Source organism: Ambystoma mexicanum, chromosome 5p (assembly GCF_040938575.1).
Source record: "Ambystoma mexicanum isolate Mex_15411 chromosome 5p, UKY_AmexF1_1, whole genome shotgun sequence".
Lineage (NCBI taxonomy): Eukaryota > Metazoa > Chordata > Amphibia > Caudata > Ambystomatidae > Ambystoma > Ambystoma mexicanum.
The window spans coordinates 1,202,794,178-1,202,813,494 of NC_090930.1; the positions used below are offsets into that span (position 1 = coordinate 1,202,794,178).

General features: G+C 46.1%; 1 long non-coding RNA gene across 1 annotated transcript; it reads right to left on the reverse strand.

Moving 5' to 3' along the window:
• Nucleotides 1-9,270: 9,270 nt before the first annotated feature.
• On the reverse strand, nucleotides 9,271-16,954 carry LOC138481769 (uncharacterized). The gene is made up of 2 exons (XR_011274390.1): nucleotides 16,904-16,954; nucleotides 9,271-9,373 (listed from the first exon to the last, which is right to left on the reverse strand). It is a non-coding gene; the product is annotated as an uncharacterized lncRNA (long non-coding RNA).
• Between the last annotated feature and the right edge of the window lie 2,363 nt (nucleotides 16,955-19,317).

A 19,317-nucleotide genomic window follows, 5' to 3' on the forward strand; every position in this document is an offset into this window, starting at 1 on the left:
TGTATAATGATTGCAGGGCTTCTATATTTATTGGGACTAATGTGTAGTTATTTGGGGGCCTCTGTATGGATTGAGTCATAGTGCATTTTAAGACCTGTAGTCCTGGGTAAGCATTTGTTCTAAGTAGATCACAGTGCATTCTGTGAAATGCATTCCTCTTGTAGAAAAAGAAGGCCAGGCGCACACTCTAGTTCCCAGTCATTTAATCCTGATGTGAGTAATAACAGGGTTAAATCCCAACAAAGTAAAAAAAAAATAACAGGGTTGAATCCCAGATGCCAATAATAACAGGGTTAAGTCCCAACAATGTTAAAAAATTACCAGGGTTAAATCCCAACTGCTGCAGTTCAAATGCACAATAGTTCTACTCCCCAAAGTAATTTCAAGTCTCAAACTCTCATCAGGGAGGCTGTGTTGGCTTTGTTCCTTTTCAGGTGTTGCTAATTACTATTTCAATTTCAGTCTCAAGGGATTCTGGTTATTGTAGTGATGGTACAAGTGTTTCATTCAGGAGACCAGGAACCAACATTCCTCTTGTGTTGTCATGAGGCAGGGTGCACTCTTAAAACACGTAGCCTCATATGACCACTGCATTTGGTTGTTCAGAGCCCATTGTGTGACATGTATTCCTTTGGGCCGGGGGGTGCATTGTGTGAAGCAGTGTGTATTATGGGACCTGTACTTTCAGAACTCCTAGACGGAGCGGATTCTGGGGTATGGACTGGTGCAAGGCATCCTGTTGCATCTAGCATTGTTGAGGCCTCTTGTGGAGGCATATTAGAGTGAGGCCTGGTGCATCCCGGGACAAACCGTTGTGTGGTTTTATGCACTGCCCAGGAAGAGGGCATTCTGGTACATGTAGTCCCAAGGGAGCATTACTAGTGAGTGAGCGAGGCCGAGGTCTAGACCGGGTAGGGCCCAAAATCTGTAAATGCCCACTCAGCAGCGCTGTGTGGGCTTTCACAGATGTTAATGCACTGTGGTGGGCCCAACTACATTAGCGTCAAGCCCCACTTGTTAGACAATCCTGGCTATGCCTCTGGAGCAAGGGTGTATAGTCTGCAATGTAGGTATAGGCGGGGAACTGTACTAAGTATTTCAGAGTGAATGATGTGACATGTATTCTTCAGCAGTGGAGGATGTAGAGTGCATTCTATAACATAGAGGACCAGATTATCAATGATGTGCACTGCCCCAAATCAGCAGATGCCGTGAGCCTCTCAGATTTAAACATGATCCTTAAACCTTGAGCAAATCTGGAGTTGCCTGGTGCATTTCGGAGGTGCTCTTAATTGAATACATCTTTGTGAATTGCATCTTTAGGGATGCTCTTTGGGGTAGATCTCTTTCCTCGGCTGGGGCCTCCCTCTGGAACAGCATCCCTGCCTCTCTGAAACTTGCAGAGAACCATCTTCGGCTCCGGAAACACCTCAAGACCTTCCTCTTTGCTTCTGTCTTCGCTCTTCCTCTTCCCTGCTGATCTGTCTCTGCTTCGGCACTCGGCACCTGGCTACCCTCTGATTAGGGCCCAGATCCCTGCATGCCCTGCCGCACACTTGCACTGCCTCCTGGCAACCCTTACACTTGGGTCTGTATCTGCAACGCTACAGTCCTCTTCTTGCACTTATCTGACACCCATTGTCTGCACCTTATTCTCACACTTACCACTTGCTGGCAGCACTATTTGTTGTTGTTTCTTGTTGTTGATGTTTTGATCACATGTTCTGCACTTCCCACTCCTCCCCTCTCCTTTGCACTTTTCCCCTCCCCCTCTCCCCTGCACTTGCACGTTCTCAATGTCACTGGGCCTAGTAAGATCGTTGTTTTTGTCCTCCCTTGTAACCCACCCCTGCCTCGTCGCGCTCTGAAACACTTGTGTATGGGCGCGATATAAATAAAATATCATATCATATCATGCTGCAGGCGTTTCCATATATGCTCCAGTTTTAAGCTTTGTGAATCAGGTATTTGAATGCAGGATCAGATGGCAGGAGCACCTGGACATATGATGGAAAACATATTATATTGCAAAGTACTTGGTCGTGTGGCACCATACCTAGCATGTAATCCTGTATCTTCTATGTGAGACGGGACCTGGCCCGGTACAAGAGTTTATTCCTCCTTCAGTGTAAGTAACATTTTGACCCCTCTCTCCTATCTCTTCCGTGATCTCCTCTTCCTACCCAACACTCGCAAAGTGCCATGCCCGCCCCCTTGTAGCAGTGTATGCATTTATTGGACAGCTGCATTGCCTGACCAATTAGGGTTTCCCATGTCATGTACCAGTAGTTCACTAAGTCGTGTTGTTTTGCATGCAGGGACATGTAGTTTTGTGTGTTCTATGGGAAAGCCAGAACTACAAGTATCAATATGCTAAACTCAAAACCACAATTGGATAGAATAGTCATGCATGACACAGGAACCTTTGAGGGCTCTGCTTTGCACTTAAGTAAATTGATCAGATTTTCAGATTGCACAATGTGCCACGACTGTTATGACTTTTACCAACTCTGGATTGTCAAGTTTGGTCATCTTCTCGGCACTCCACAAGGGCCTTTGCCGACCCCAGCGGGGCAGATCTGAGGACCTCACTAAATCATCCAATCGGTAGTAGCGACGGGCAGTGTGTACAAAAGGCAGGGACTGCATATTCCCCAATTGAACCAACTTTCCCAGTTGCACAATTACAAGATTGCTCAAAGCCCCTAGATTCAATTGCACACTCCTCCAGTCCCCAGACACTACATTGTCCCTGTTTATATCACTGCTCACTGCCTCCGCAATCCCTCTGCCCACAGACTGCACAGTACCGTTAAATAGCAGCAGCTGAGATTACACAATTCCCCTGATTCCTATATCACAAATGCGCCCATGCCACTTTATGACACAGTCTCCAGACTGAGCAGTGTGCCCTTTTACACACTGCACATTATCCCAGGAACACGCCCGGCCCACCGCATTGCACCATCTCTGAATTGCTCACTGCCCCATATCACACCACTGCTCTCTACTGAATGCACGAAGCACCAGTCCCTAAACTGCATATACAGCAGATATCACAATGATCTCCATTTACTGCCTTTTAAGTCCACAAATGCCACAATAGTGCAGCCCTCATAACATGCAATGCCCCAGTCCACATATTGCATGTTGGTATGTGTCAAAATAGCCTCAGATGAAACAATGCAAAAGTCCTAAAGTAAAATATGTCCCCTAGATGGCACAAATGCCCACTGGGCAGACCATTTAATGTCCAAGTCCCAAGAGTGCATAATGCTAGTGTGACAATGCTCCCACTTTGCACCAGGTCCCAGTGGCTAGATTGTCCAATGCCCCAGTGCTTAAGTCACACAACCCTAGTTTGCGATATGCCAATAGTCTAAAATGCCCGAGAACCTAGATCAGACAATGATCCAGAGCCCATACTGCACAATGCCATCCGTTTGGTTGGCGCGGTGCCCATTTTATACAATGGCCAAGCGTACGCACTTCCCAAGTCCCTTGATCACATGGTATCAGGTAATACTATCCCTATATATATGGTTGCGTATATAATGTCGCTGGTAAAAGGTTGTGGCGACATTATATAGGTGACCATATATATAGGGACAGGGGTTGCAGGGGTGTCCCCTGCTCCCCTTTAAATAAAAAGGGTTTGGGGTTGTGGGGGTGTCCCCAGCATGTTCCATATAATAATGTCCCCGCAAAAAACAGCAGTTTTTCAGCAATTTTTCCGTAATTTTTTTGCAAGGCAATATTTTTGAGGGGACATTATTTCATGGAACCGATCCCATGTTGCCCCCATTTCCCCTAGTGAACAAGGCCTCATTCCACAGGTGGGCCCATGACATGTGCTCAATGTCTCCGCACAGCACAATGAACATAGATGTTTACGCTATTCCACTAATATACTCAGAGGCATCTGTCCCTAGATGCACAAAGTCACCTGTCGGCACCAGGCCCCCAGAGTACACACACCCGCAGATTCTTATGCTTGAAACAGAACTATACATGTCCGCAGAGAGGCAAAATGCCCCATATTACACACATTCTCACTCCCTTTGATGGAATAATGCCCTTTAATTGCAGTGCTAAAGATCACAGTTCGCTAAGATCACAGTGCCCCAGAGTGCAGAATGCCCTCAAATGCCACAGATAGAAAATACCACCACGCCTACCGCTTTCCAACAGCAACTCAAACCCTCAAACCTACTGTCAAAGGCAGTGCTTTAAATGGGCAGGCACTGCCTGTCCTGAGTACCTGCACTTCTTTTATTTGAAAGTCATAGTACCAGCACTTCTCAGCAGGAAGTCAGTACTTTTAATGGAGGGGTACTGGCCCTTCTCAACAGTAGGCAAATACTCTGGGATAGCGAGTACCTGCTTGCATGTGTTTCTATTTCAAGCACTAGTGGCAGGACTGGTACAAGGGTGAGGGGAGGACACGTCAAGTCTGCTCGAATGGGGATTTATTTATTGTTTGCTTGTTAGGCACTTATACAGGAAGTAAATACTGTTTCAAAGTGCCCACAGGGTGAGGGGAGGGAACAAGGGATGACACCTCAACAGCAAAGTTCCTGACCTATTAACTTGTTGACTCCAAGTGGGGCTTTCTGTCAGTGGGAATGGGTTCAACCAAGGAGGAAGTGCGCTCCTGCAAAGTATGCTGTGGGGGTGGGAGGGTGGCGCGACAGCCACAGGTTCTGGATCTGCTTAACGGACCTCTGGTATGGAGGATACCAGTGGAATGGGTGCCAAGAAGCCATATCTGTGCTTTGGCTGATTAGGCCTCAGCCACCATGCTCCCAGCATGCTTGTCGCTGAATGAAGGGGCAGCACTTCTAGGCCAGACAAATACTCTGCCTATGTCCTCTACCAGATGCAACCAATAGCTGGGTAAATCTAGCTGGCGCCCTGTTGCATCTGGATACGGCCATGCTTCAGCCCTCCACCACTGACTGCCGCTAAAAGCCGGATACGACACACAGTCACAGTGGCAAAACACACATTTGACTGGTGGTCAGATCCCCAGGGATCTAACTTATCCTCCTGGTTCTTCAACGTCTATATGGCTGCCCTGGCACATGTAATTGCCACTTTCACCTCTAACTTCCAGTGTTACGCAGATATCTGACTGTCTGCTATTCAATCCTGGTGTGCTACAAACAACCTCAGCCTCAACACCAGTAAGACTGAGATCCTTCCCATTGGGACCCCTGCACCCGCTTTCTCACTCTCACTCTGACCGCCTGCGAGGCAAGAAACCTTAGGGTCATTTTTGATTCCACTCTATCCTTCTCCTCTCACATTTCAGACATCTCTAAAAAGTCTAACTATCAACTACACCCCCTCAGGGGTACTCTACCCTTTTTCACCTTCCCCCAGTGGCTCACTGTCTCCAGTGCCCTGGTTCTCTCTAGGCTGGACTATTGCAACAGCCTCTTCCTCAACCTCCCTTCTTCTGCCCTTTGCCCTCTGCAATTCATCCAGAACAGAACCGCAAGACTTATCCTTGGCATCAAACCCAGGGACAGCATCTCTCCGGTGCTAAAATCCCTTCACTGGCTTCTCGTGGCTGCAAGGATCAAGTTCAAGACCCTCTGCATCATTCACAAGGCTTTCTGGGGCCTGTGACCCACCTACCTGCAACGCTGCCTACCTAAATACTGTCCCTCACGAGCCCTCCGCTCATCTACCTCCAACCTTCTGCGAGTGACCCGGTTCTCCAAACAGAGATTTTGAAGGAGATCCTTATCTTCAGCAGGTGCCTCCCTTTGGAATAGCCTCAATGCAGCCCTCTGTCTTGAGCCAGATTTTCTTAAATTTTGCAAACTCCTCAAGACCTTCCTCTTCTCCTCTTCCTTCTCACTCCGTCTACCCTGCTAACCCAGCTCTCTGCTCTTTCCCTCTCTCCCTCCTTTTGCTTACAGCTTGCTGACTGGCTGCCAGGTGTACCTCAGAGTCTCACAGGTCCCTGGAACCCCCGCCACTCCTCCACACTTGTCTCAGGGCCCTACCCCCCACCCACACTCACTGCACTTGAGAATTAACCCAAGAGAGTGGCTTTCTCTGCACTTACCCCAGTCTCCCTGACTGGGTGCACTTGAACCTCCCCCCTGTGACTGTCTGTGCACTTGCACGATACGTACGCACCAGACCTGAAGATCATCTGTCTGTTCCCCTTGTCTTCATCCCTTAATTGCACTGGTAAAACTGCAGAATCGCTGGCAGGCCTATTTGCTGTATCTCAAACTGTTAAATGTATTTTATGCACTTACTCTGCCTGTGCAGATTATTATCGTCTTAGAAATTCAAGGGCTCTGAGCGACTGTTGTTTTTTCCTCTGTTCACACCGGTTCATAGTCATTTTTTTTAAATGAAAAATGTCAAGTCATTTTTTCGAAAAAAAAGTCGAATCTTTTTTAATGACGTTTTTTATTCGAAATGGGGGGGTGCCCCCCCAACCGCCCTTTTTTTTTAATTTTACCCCTTTTTTTTTTATTCCCGGACCCCAAAATAAATATATAAAATAAGGGAATTTGACTTTTTTTTTCCGACATTTATTTTTCGACATTATTGTCTTTCGACATTTTTTTTTTCGAAAAAATGACTGCACACCGTTCCCATCCTCCTTGAGCGCTTTGAAATACTTGACTGTGTATAGGCACTTTAGAAATAAACAATACCATACCACTATCCCGCTTCCCGCTATCACTGTCTTTTCCATGATGCCAGTAGCCCCACTCCCATCTAGTGTTAGCCTAAACCCATCCCTAGTTTGTACTGTTTTTCTCTGCCCTGCGCTAGACGGGTACATATGTGGCTTAACCTGGTCACATGATGAATGTAGATTACAGATTTTAAGCCAGTTTTAGTTGTCACACACGTTTACACGTGGGGGGGGAGCTCTTGCACTGTAGACAGATGACAGATGTGTATGGTTAGCTAACTCAACGCTACTCACTTCATCAACCTCGGAAACGCGAAGGGCTGAGGGAAGCAGCAGGGTTTCAAACCTGTGAGCACGACGTCAAACACAGATTCCTGCCATGGATGCATTGCTCCTCCACTGAGCCACGAAACTGGCGTGTCTGTCTGCCTCTGGCATGTGATGGCAGTTTGTAGGAATGTGAGGATGCATCTTGGCATATGGTGGGTGTTTGAGTCCGCACCTGGCATATGATGGCAGCACATTGGAATGTTAGAATGCGTCTTGGCATAGGATGGCAGATTGTAGGCATTTGAATCTGCACCTTCTGGGGAAGTCCAGCCCAAACTGCTAGGTCACATCCCTTCTGCACGAGACCACAAGCATCCCCAAACATGTTTCACCCTTGTTGGGGATCATCAGTGAGGAGTAGCTTGGGTCTCTAGGCCCAGCAGGCACGGGACCCACGTCTGGGCATACCCGTCCCACTCTTTTGGGGTGACAAAGCTGAAAGTGTTAGACTTGTGGCACACCTGTTCTTAGTTTTCTTCTCTTTTTTAAGGCGCCTGAACAAGAAAGGCAGCCACTCGCGGAAGTAAAGAGCCACATGGTGCTGGGCACAGCCCTGGAGCTTGCATTACAAAAAACAAAAAAAACGTTTTTTTTTGTTTTTTGTTTTTTTAGAGGTCGCAAGGGAGACTACATAGGTCACAAGGGAGACCTCAGAGGTCGCAGTTGCGACATCTGGCGACCCCTAAAGGACGTCCCTGATGGCAGTTCGTAGGAATGTGAGGATGCGCCTTGGCATAGGATGGCAGATTGTAGGCATTTGAATCTGCACCTGGCATATGATGGCAGTTCGTAGAAATGTGAGGATGCGTCTTGGCATAGGATGGCAGATTGTAGGCATTTCAATCTGCACCTGGCATATGATGGAGGTTCGTAGGAATGTGTGGAAGCGCCTTGGCATAGGATGGCAGATTGTAGGCATTTGAATCTGCACCTGGCATATGATGGCAGCTCGTAGGAATGTGAGGATGCGTCTTGGCATAGGGTGGCAGATTGTGGGCGTTTGAGTCCACACCTGACATATGATGGCAGCTCGTAGGAATGTGTGGATGTGTTTTGGCATAGGGTGGCAGATTGTGGGCATTTGAGTCTGCACCTGGCATATGATGGCAGCTCGTAGGAATGTGGAGCTGGGTCTTGGCATATAATGGCTGTGGCTGAGCATGTGGGGCTGCAATGGGCATTCTATGCCAATGCTTGTTTTTTGGAATTGATAATGTAACTTAATTTAGAACACAAAGTGGTCCTTACTTTGAACATGACAAACAGAAAAAAGGACTTAGCAGAAGTGCACATTTGTATCTTTCGGCGGAATATCTGAAAGAGCGTTTTTTAACTGTTCATGTGGTGTTGTCACATTTACGCTCTATCTTGAATCTTGATGCCCAGCTCTTGTGGTTCATTAAGCTTAACTTTCTTCTAAAATGAAAATGTGAGTGGTCTGATTGCCCTCGTATTATGTGTTTTCCATTTTTGTTTTTGCCATCACAATGTCCACATCTAGAGAGGCTTTTCCCCTTGAATGCATGTAACTCCAGCAGTCTCTTCTGCAATATTTCATGCTGTCGGAATCCATTCTGTTTTTGTCTTGTTTGTCTGTTTTCCCTTTGTGGACATCCAATATTTCCTGTTCCACTGGAAAACTGTTCTTGTTGGCATCACCATGTATAGTACAAATCTTAGAGTGGCTCTCATTCCCACACTGAACTATCCTGATGCACTGAGGTCCCATTTCCACAGATTGAGTTATGTATTTGGCTTCCCTCAGGCTAGCTTTCTTTGAGGTCCACAGTTTCTGTTGGATAATATCGACCATGGTTTTCATAATTAACTTGTCTCTTAAATATTCACCAGCTTTTTCTGTGAATTGGCCAGTAGCATTGAGTACTCTCATCTACTGTCTAACCCTTACAATCCTTTCTTGAGCTGAATTGATACCTTCAATATGAGTAGATCAATCGACACACCAGATATTTATGTGTATATAGTAAGTGGATTTTATACAAGGGAATAATACATTTTAAGGTGCAGAGGAGATAAATGACAGCCCTGGCATATGGGCTGCAAAGACATAAAACAAAAAGTCAAGTTCCCAAATCTGGGAACTCACGTCCTCTGCACTCTATGGGTGGCTCAATGATTGAGTCCTATTATTATTTTTTTCTATTAAATAGAAGATTGGGTAATATATTCGATTGAGATTAACAGTAGAATGATCAATAATATTTGTTCAATTGCATACGTACAAATATACACAATGACAAAAACGTATATCAGTTTAAATCCAATGATTTATTTAGGAGCCCAACGCGTTTCGTGAATTGGTTCACTTCTTCAGGGGCAATTTTCATAATTTTCAAAATTTTCAAACAATCTCTGAAAAACATAACATTCAAATAAATCCACATTAGAACAAATCATCTCAATGCAGAGTATCTTATATATTATTACAAAGGTAATCAAATCAGTCATATCATAACGCCTAATTTTGTGGATAAAGATCACAAAAAGAAACCCATATCACTCTCATTCATTTGTTCCTTACTAATAGTCACAGACACACGGTGTCCTATCTGTACAGAAAAGTTCATCTCCAAGTAAATCACATATAATGTCTATTTGGGATGTTGTTTTAAACCCAATAGTCAATAAAGTAATTGCTGTCAAAAATAGGGCATGTCAATATTCCAAGGGAACATTTACTTAAGGTTTAGATTAAATCAGTCATCAAAATGAAGGTATTTACATCATAGAGAAGGTGGGAAGCAGATCCTCTGTCTATTCGCGTCAGAATATGCTATATTACCCAATCTTCTATTTAAAAAAAAAAAATAATAACTGAATTGATACCTTCCCAGAACCACACTGGCATTTTTGCCAACATGTTCCTTGAGTTTGGCTGCAGCTTTTTCATAATTGTTCAGCCGGTTCTTCCATTAGAGCTTCTGAACTCCCCGCCCACCCTGCAAGGCTGTGTTGTGGAGGCTGCAGAACATTCAGAGTAATTCAGTTCCTAAACTGTGGCGTATCGCGGTATCTGTCCACTTTGCACCTCAGGCAGCTCTGACACATGTAGATATATCTGGAATGAATCCCACCAGAGTTTCCAGGTGGTTGGTTCCCCAAGATGTGATGGGAATTGTGCAGCGGTAGATATGCTTCGCTTCTTGTGGGCTGGTGATGTCCCTGGAGTGTCTCCCTATGTTGAGAATGTGGATGGGTCCATGATCTTCCAACAGCTCCACGTAAATGACCCCAATGAGATTCCAGTGGGTCAGAAAATAATGGCCTTCCCATGTGATGCAGTGACACGTAGTCAGGCTACGGAACATTTAGTTTTGACAACTGTCACAATGTCATCACAATGGGCACTGGCCCCTTGGCCAAAGACTGACGTGTTTTTGGTGGCAGTTTCTATGCCATAATTATGGGTTCTGCATTGCTGCCTGTCTGACAGAATGATGTCTGGGACCTCATGCTGTCCCACTTATGGAATCCCTTCCTCCTGTTTGTGTTTGCTAGTATTCTTTTCCCAGACTTAATGTTCTACAAGCCACTGGGGCCTCATCCTATCTTGCATATTGTGTTTCTTTGTGTAAAGTTCCACAAACCACTAGAAGCTCATAGTCTCTCTCATTTCTTTGTGGGGTCGCCATCTCTTAATGCTGTCCTTTTCCTTTAGGCAAAAGCACAGAGTTTGCAGTGATCTCACAATATTCCTTTGTGGTGTTTAGTATTTGGAGGGAGTATGGCTCCACAAGTAGCAATCCTTAGGCTCAATGGAAGAGTGAGCCAGCAAAGTAGCCCCCTGTTCAATCTTCTGATGCTAAGTGACTGCATATACCACAAGTACTTAGGAAAGCTGTAGGCCGTGTGCGCAAAATATGTATGTGAGAACAGGGTGTCATTTTGCACACAAATGACTTTAAAAGTATGCAACGAGTTGGTGGTAGATCTCTTTCTTAGGCTGGGGCCTCCCTCTGGAACAGCCGCCCTGCTTCCCTGCTTCCCTGAAGCTTGAGGAGAATCATTTCTGGTTCCGGACGCACTTCAAAACCTTTCTCTTTGCTTTGGCTTTTTGTCCTCCTCTTCCTGCTGACTCTCCTGGCTGAAACTGCACTGGTTACCTGGCCACCCTCTGATCTCAGGCCCAGGTCCCCTTCCCCACCAGTCGCACACCTGCACTACATTCCTGGCAACCCCCGCACTTGGGGACTGTTTCTGTATCTCTACAGTCCCTCCACCAGCACTTGACACCTGATGTCTGCACTTACCCTTGCACTTGCCACAAGCTGGCTGTACTTTTACCTATTGTTATTTATTCTCTTATCCCATGTACTGCACTGTCCCCTCTCCCTCCCCATGCACTTGCGCGATCTGAATAACACCTGGCCTAGTAGGATCGCTGTCTCTGTCTTCCCTCTGTTCCCCCTCCCTTGCCTCGTCGCGCCTTGAAACACTTGTGTATAGGTGCGTTATAAATGCCATATCATGCCATATCATATCATAATATTGGTGGTCAGTCAAAATGTCGGAAAAAAGTCGAATGACAAAAATGTCGAATTTATTATTTTATTATTTATGTTTTTTTGGGTTCGGTAAGTAAAAAAAAGGGGTAAAATAAAAAAGGGGGGTTGGGGGGGAACCCCCCCATTTCGAAAAAAACACCTATTGAAAAAGAAATGTGACTTTTTTTGTTTTTCTAGATTTATTTTCTCCACATTTTGACTTTCAACATTTTTGTTTTCGACCAAATCACTATAAACCCATAATATCAGAGTGTAAAAGCAGTCTTCGAGTAAGGTGGCTTAATTTGAGAGTATTGTTGGATTGAATGACGTGTACCGCATGGTGAAGAGGTAAAAGTAAGAACATATACCAGCGACAGGGACTGGAGGACATAACAATATTTTGCCCATTGAGATCTGGGGCCACAATTTACACATTTATAAATGACACAGAGAAGACCTGATCACAGAATACAGGAGAGGTGGGTTGGGCGGTTAGTTTGGCTGTGAGAGTGGGGGGAAGAGGGCTCCTTGCAATGCCAGCAGGTAGAGTTTGAGCTTTGTTGTGGAGAGCTCCACTAAAGTGATGGCTTTGATGGCCAGGAGGAGGGCATTCCACGGGGCAGGGATATTAGGGAAAAGGAGCGAAAGCAGGAGGAGGCATGGGGGACTGGCAGGTTGTAAAGAGACAAGGAGAAGAGAGTTGCAGAGGGAGAATACAGTGCAACACATTCAGCGAGGCAACGGGAGGCAAGACCACGGATAGATCTATAGATGAGTAGCAGGAATTTGGAGAGAGAGTCATTTTACATGCAGAGCCATCCAGCATGGTGTAGGTAGGTAGTGATGGAGGAGGATCTCGGTAGGTTAAAAAAGGGTGCATGGCGTAAAGTTTAGGACTATTTTGAGAGTAGTAAGAGAGTAGAGGGGTTTGCAGAGAAGTAGGCTCACACAATAGTCGAATCTACTGAACACAGAAGCAGAGATAATGGTTTTAGATGAGTGGTGCGGAAGGTGTGTGCAGATGTTTCTAATGTTTAGGAGATTGAGTCTAGCTGCATTGACAGTGGCCTTGCTGAACTGGTGGAGTTTCAGGTCACTGCCAAAGAGAACCGTTAGGTTGTGAGGCATGGTTGCGGAGTCAGAGTGACAAGATATAGGAGATGGAGAGTGGGTTGGCGTTGAAGGCAGGGAGAAAGACGACTTCCCTGTTTGTATAGTTCAGCATGAGCTAGCATAGAGCCGCCTAGTGGTGGATGGCAGTTAGACAATTGGTTATCTGTTTGAAAGAGGGGAAGGAGAAGAATACCTGAATATTGTCAGCAAAGAGGTGATAGTTAAAGCCAAAGGAGGATATCATTTTGCCAGGGAAGCAATTTATAGGGAGAAGAGGAGTGGGCCTAGCAATGATCAGTAACTAACACCCACAGCAAGCAGTGTCTGTGAGGAGGTGCCAGAGTCCCATGAGATGAAGATGGAACGGTCAGAGAGACAGGAGGACACTCAATTGAGTACAGTGTTCTTGAAGTGAAGGAAGGAAAGAGTATGAACGTAGAAAGGAGGATCCACAGTGTCAAAGGCAGTGGAATGGTCTAAAAGGACGAGAATAGGGGAGAGGTGAGTGTGGTGGGAAGTGGTCAGATAATTGGTGACATGGATGAGTGTGGTCTTAGTGAAGTGTTTGGAGCAGAAATCAAATTGGAGGCGATCAGAAAGTGGGGGCACCTCAAGATAGTTTAATAAACATTTGAAGAAAAATCTTTCAAGGATTTTAGCGTGGCAAAGGATGGGTACAATTTCAGTGGGAGGGGGGTTCAGAAGTGAAACAGAGGGGAGAGTTTGGGGAAGATGGGAGGAGTGGGGAGTGAGAGATGTGGGAAGTGATAGATAGGTGAATAAGGCGTCCTGTATTTTTGCGATTTTTGTGGAAAAGTAGGAATCAAAGTCATCGACACAGAGAGGAGGAAATTGAATATTGTTTAGGGTGGAAATAATGGTCTGGAGGGTTGATAAGAGTTGGGGATCAGTCTTTGTGAGCCGGATGGCTGGGGAGAACTATGTTTGAGGACGCAGTTGGGAGTGGGTGAAGGAGCGGGCAGTGTTTTGTGATCATTGATGAGGATAGACAGTGTGGAATGGAATTCAGCAAATTCAAGTTCAATGGAGTGAGTAAGTGCAGGAGATAGAGCTTATAGAGAGAAGTTGACTTAGTCGAGGTAGGGAGTCGGGCTTGAATTTGCTTTTGGTGATAGATGGGGGAGGCGTGGGAGAGTGGCGGAGGACTATGGATGGTGATGAGAATGAAAAAGAGACCGGGACAAATGCGGGAGCAGAGGAGACCCGAGTGAAAGGTGAGAGTTGGCTTGGGTGTGGATTGGAAGGTTACATTGAATCGTGAGTTGCCAGAGAGAGTGTAGTCAAGTTGGAGATTTTGGGGCCTAGTCACATTGGTCAAGTTGAGGTCAACCATTTTGATGGCAAGGATATCAACTATGATTGTTTAAAGGAAAAGGTCAAGATTAGAGAAGAGGTTCAGGGTTTCCAGTGGGCGTTCTATGAGGAGAATAGTAAGAGGTGTTCGAGTGAGGCAGAGGAATTGGGTCAAGACATGATCAAAATCGGAGGGAGTGAAATCAGAAAGGGGGTGGGGTGCCAATGGTGCCCCCTTGCTGATCATGAGACCAACTCCCACCACCTTTCTTAGTGCGACGAAGGGAGTGAGAGAAGGAGACAAAGTTGATGTGAAGTGCTGCTAGCGTGGGGGAGTTATGGTCGGGAATCCAGGTTTCGGTGAAAGCCATCACCAAGAGTTTTGGGTGATCGAAACGATTCATGAGAAAGGATTTTTTGTGTACAGAGATTTTGCATTCCAGAGACTCCAGTTCATATCAATAGGGGGAACAGAGGTAGTTGCTAGAGTAGATGAAGGGATGTGGGTATGGTAGATGAGGGTGGGGGGGTGGGCAAGAGAGGAGCAGACAGAGCGGCGTTTGGGAGGAGAGTGAAGAATGAGAATGGGGGGCTAAGAGGGACAGGGAATAAAAGGATGAGAGGGAAGAGGTGTTTTCCTTCAGTCACAAGAAAATAATCTCTCCCATGCACCCAATGAGTGTGTCATAATGGTGAAGGTGCCTCTGCACACTTCATCGTAAGAAACATTTTTATTATTACATTGATTTTCAGTTTTATTGACACTGCCCCTGAAATGTTATGATCCTGCATCATAGCTGCGGACAGTTCCAAAGCTCCACCCTGTCGCCTAACCTCTCACCTGAGATAGCTGGATGTGGAACTCTTCCTTTCCCTTTTTCCCCTCACCAGTAGAGGGCGCTGCAGCACTGAAAGCCCTAACCCACAGTAGTGTCTTCGGACATTGGGGGATGTTCCAATATCAAGCTCGGAGTTGCAAGTTGTCTCGCACCTGTCTTCTGTGCCAGTAGAGTTCCCCTTAAGGGCTCCTTAAGATGTCCCAGATTTTCCACGCACCCAGCCCTGGGAGGCCGTGACAACTTGTCGCCACTCTGTTATAACAAATCTACCACTAGGTAAACTGAGGCTACCCCGCGGATCTCTCCTCAGCACTCTGGTTCAGCAAACTGCAATTGCCTATTTAAGCATTCATAGTGTAGGGCTCTTGGAATAATAAGGATTTCAGGGTCCACATTCCCATAAAATGAAGATGCCAGCTATGCATGAGATAGGCTACCTTGCTCTAATCAACCCTTTTCCTGTGCAAATTACCTAGACTGGTTCATAGCCTGTCAACCAAATGATTGATGCAGAATTCGAAAATCTGTTGGTGAAAGTACTGAACTGTTTGTTTTGTTGTGTGAACGTGGGACCGCTATGTGGGAGCCAAGAGGCTGTTGTATGGAACTTGAAGGGGGTTGCTGATTTGTGGGTCTCTTGTAGGTCTTATTACTTAGCGCTAGCTTTGCTGTCTCAAGTAGCAGGCATTGCGACACCAAAACTGAAGCGTAATTTTGCAATAATACCCAATCCGGCGGGCCACGCGAGGACCTTAGCCAATGGGCCCGCTGTCGTTACGGATCGGGTATTATTACTATTACCACCCTGGTTTGCCAATTCGGTAACCCAGGGTACTGACAGCAATGTTTTTTGTATTAATGAATGGGACGCATCGCAGGGTCTTGTTCATTCATGCATAAAATGTAATCAAGATGGCTGCCACAGAGCTGAAAGACGGGGCTCCAAGCGGTACCCCTCTTCTATTTCCATGGTGGCCAGAAAAAACAAGGAGCAGCAGTGGAGGCGCCGCCACCGCTGAAGGAATCAGGAAAGTAAGGCAAGGGGTGGGAGGAACGGGAAAACAAAGGGGAAGGGAATGGAGGGTGGGGGGAAATGGCCAGGTGGGTGAAGCAGCCACCAGGTTGCTGGGAACGCAGGCTTGGATTGTGGGATTCAACCTGCGATCCAAGAAATCTGATTGGTTGCTCCCCTTTCCCCCAGTGCTAAAAACTGATTACAGAGCAGTTATGATGTAATTTTCTTATTACGGTCAGTGGTGATGTCACATTTAGACTGTAATAAGAACATTATTTCCAGCTTATTGCATGTAGTCATGTATTATTAAAATATATAATAATGTTGCCACGTATGCATTCTCAGTTTGAATGTTGATCATCTTTCCATATCATCTGATATTTCAGAGGACAGGGGGCCCTGGTTCAACTGCACAATTCTGCGTTATGGCTTCACATAATAAAGTGTCTTAAATAGGAAATCTCAGCTCACATTATCGAATGCTGTTCGTTATTATGTTCTGCAATGAGTCTTTTGAGCTGTCAAGTGCATTGGGTTCCAATATGTTTTATCTTTGTGTATCCTTAACCCTGTGCATCACATTTATAAAAGTTGCTATAAGGGTAGCCTCTCTGTTTAAATCTGTATGTCATCAGTCCACTTTTATTATCAAAATCGGAGTCATTACTGCAATAGCGCATAGCACAAAATAATTCAAAGACAGGAGTATACCTCTATAAAGACAATGGGGTGACTTGACGTACCATGCAGCACCAAGTTACTGGCTGTATGTTTTCTGTGTTTAACAGAAATTAGCTGGTTATCTTTTACTCTGAGAGTAAGGTCCAAATACACAATTTCCAATTGCCCAATATGGTCTGTCAGTCTGATATTATCGTGTGCTTATGTTATGTGATATTTGTACAGCATCTAACTGCTATTAACACCTTGGGCGGGGAGAGCGGCCAATCAGGCTCCTTGGTATGCAGGCTGATACTCCCAATCTCAGCCCGCGTTCCATGGAACCCGATGGCTGCTTCCCCGCCCAGCTCCACCTTCTTCTCAACACCCACCCACCCTTTCCCATTCTTTAATTTTTTACTAATCACAACCCCCCCTTCCGAGCCCCACTTACCTGATTGTGGCGGAGGCACCACATGCCACTGCAGCAGCTTCAATGCATCTCACTTTTCTGGGCACCATGGAAATAGAAGAGGGGCTCTGTACAGAGCCCCGCCTTTCACAACCATGGCGGCCATCTTGGCACAATATTTTCATTCATTGAACGGGATGCTGCACGCGTCCCGTTCTTTGAATGAAAATAAATTGCTTTAATACCCCGGGTTACCACTTTGATAAATCAGCATGCTAGTAGCGTTAGTAACCGGTTCCATGGGTTACACCAGGGTTTGGGGGGTAACGTCCCTGTGTCCTCGTTAAACACCCTTGCTTCGCTCAGGCCTATGACTTGGGCTGCCAGGCCGTTACTCCCCGCTATAGCCCGCGGAACAGGTAACTAACACTAAATTGTCATGTCTCGAAGGAATTCAGGTTGTGGAGGAGTTCAGCAGACCATAGTCTGAACCTACATGCTAGACAGTACATTGCACTGCAGGAAAAGTGCATTACATGACATTATGAAGTCGTATACAGACATTAACCTTTGGCAGAGTGACTACTACTGTGGCATTACCTTTAGTAGTTTTATGTGTGGGTTGTATTTTGGTGTGGGGTTCAGACAACTAATATGAGCATGTTGGACTATAAGGTGGAGGGAGCAGAGTGTAAATATGCAACTATCTATTCTGAAAGCAACTGATTGCAATTCAGGGCTCTGAAATACATTACCTGCACATTTCATGCCAAATGGTACATTACACTGCATGAGTACTTGGGAAGTCAAAATCTGCTCATAAAGTTCTGAAACATCATCTGCTGAACTCAGACATGTGTTCCGCACCCACAAAACAAAGCACTGCCCATCAAGGCAGCCTAACATGAGGCGATGATGCAATGCCCATTAACCTCCTGTCATGAATAAGTTGGCGCAGGGCCGTCCACCGTGCCACCGCTCTTGGCGTCTGCTGTGGTGATTGGGTGAGAGAACTATGCTTTCCAGACTCCTCAGTGCGATGCAAGCTCATACATGTTCGTGGTGCATCTTCCAGACCTTTCTGGACATGATTGACCTGTAATTCTGGACTCAGACTGTGTTCCCCCTGGGCCCCTTTGGCTGCTATTAGGTTCTTGTATTTGCTAGATCTGGTCCTGAACTCTTCCTGTTTACTTTCGACTGTCTTTGCCTGTTCCAGGTGCTCAACCTTGACTGGCTATGTTCCAGACTCCTGCCTGAGTTCAGATTGCCCTCGTTTTGCACCTGGATATGTTGCCTGATATGCTAGCCCTCAGAAGCTCTCTGTGCCATCCTTTGTGCTCTTCTAGTGGTGAAACTTTCCTCTCTTCCTCTTCCTTGTAGGGCCTTTGTCTCTCTGCACCCACTTCCTTCTGCATTACTCTGCTGTGTGCCAGATACCCAATCCTTGTCACGTGGAGTCTCTCTTCTAATATTAGTTTCTGAGGGTTTTCCTGCTCTTAGCCCTCTCTGCCTGCCGTTGGGGGCCGCCCAGTTGAACTATTCTTTTATTTGGCACCTTCGTGCCCTACATGGTGGGTTATTCTGGTCTATGGACTTTGGGCATTTACTCAATTGAGGCCGCACTCATGGTTTAACTAGCAATAGTATTGCACCATATATATGAATGCTGACAATTATTATTATGGCAATTATTGAGTGCAGACCTAGCTTCGAGATGCAACAGAGTGCTTTATAGAGGTATACAACAGTACAGATGCATAACAGAGCGCTTTATAGAGGTATACAACAGTACAGATGCATAACAGAGCGCTTTATAGAGGTATACAACAGTACAGATGCATAACAGAGTGCTTTACAGAGGTATACAAGAGTACAGATGCATAACAGAGCGCTTTTCAGAGGTAAGAACAGAAGAGATATTCAGCTGAGGTAGGATACAGAGGGGTACAGAGGAGGGATACAGCCGTACCGGGTGGTGGGGAGGAGAGGGGCAGGCGGCGTCTAGCGAGTCAGATGGCACGCAGGCCGACGTGATGTTCTAGGTGTTCAGGAGGAGAGATTCCTAGAAGAAGTGGGTCTTGAGTTATTTTCTGAATTGTAGGGGGCGAGTCTGATGCTGATGGGGAGGAGGTTCCATAATCTTGGGACATAGGCACAGAAGGCTTGTTATCTGCTCCTTTCCTTTTTGCATCAGCAGATTTCAAGTCTGCATGTGCCCTGGCTTCTGATGGTGCGCTGTCCGCCAGGGAGGCTGAGTTTCTATGTAAGGTAGCTGGGTGACCTGAGGGCGACTGCCTTACAGATGATGCAACAAGACCTGAAGGTGATTTGTGCATGCAGTGGGAGCCAGGGAAGGTCGATGAGTGCCGGGGTGATGTGGTTGTATCTGCGTAGACCCTTAATGAGGTGTGCGGCCACTTATCAGGGGCACAAGGGCAGACAACAGGAGGCCT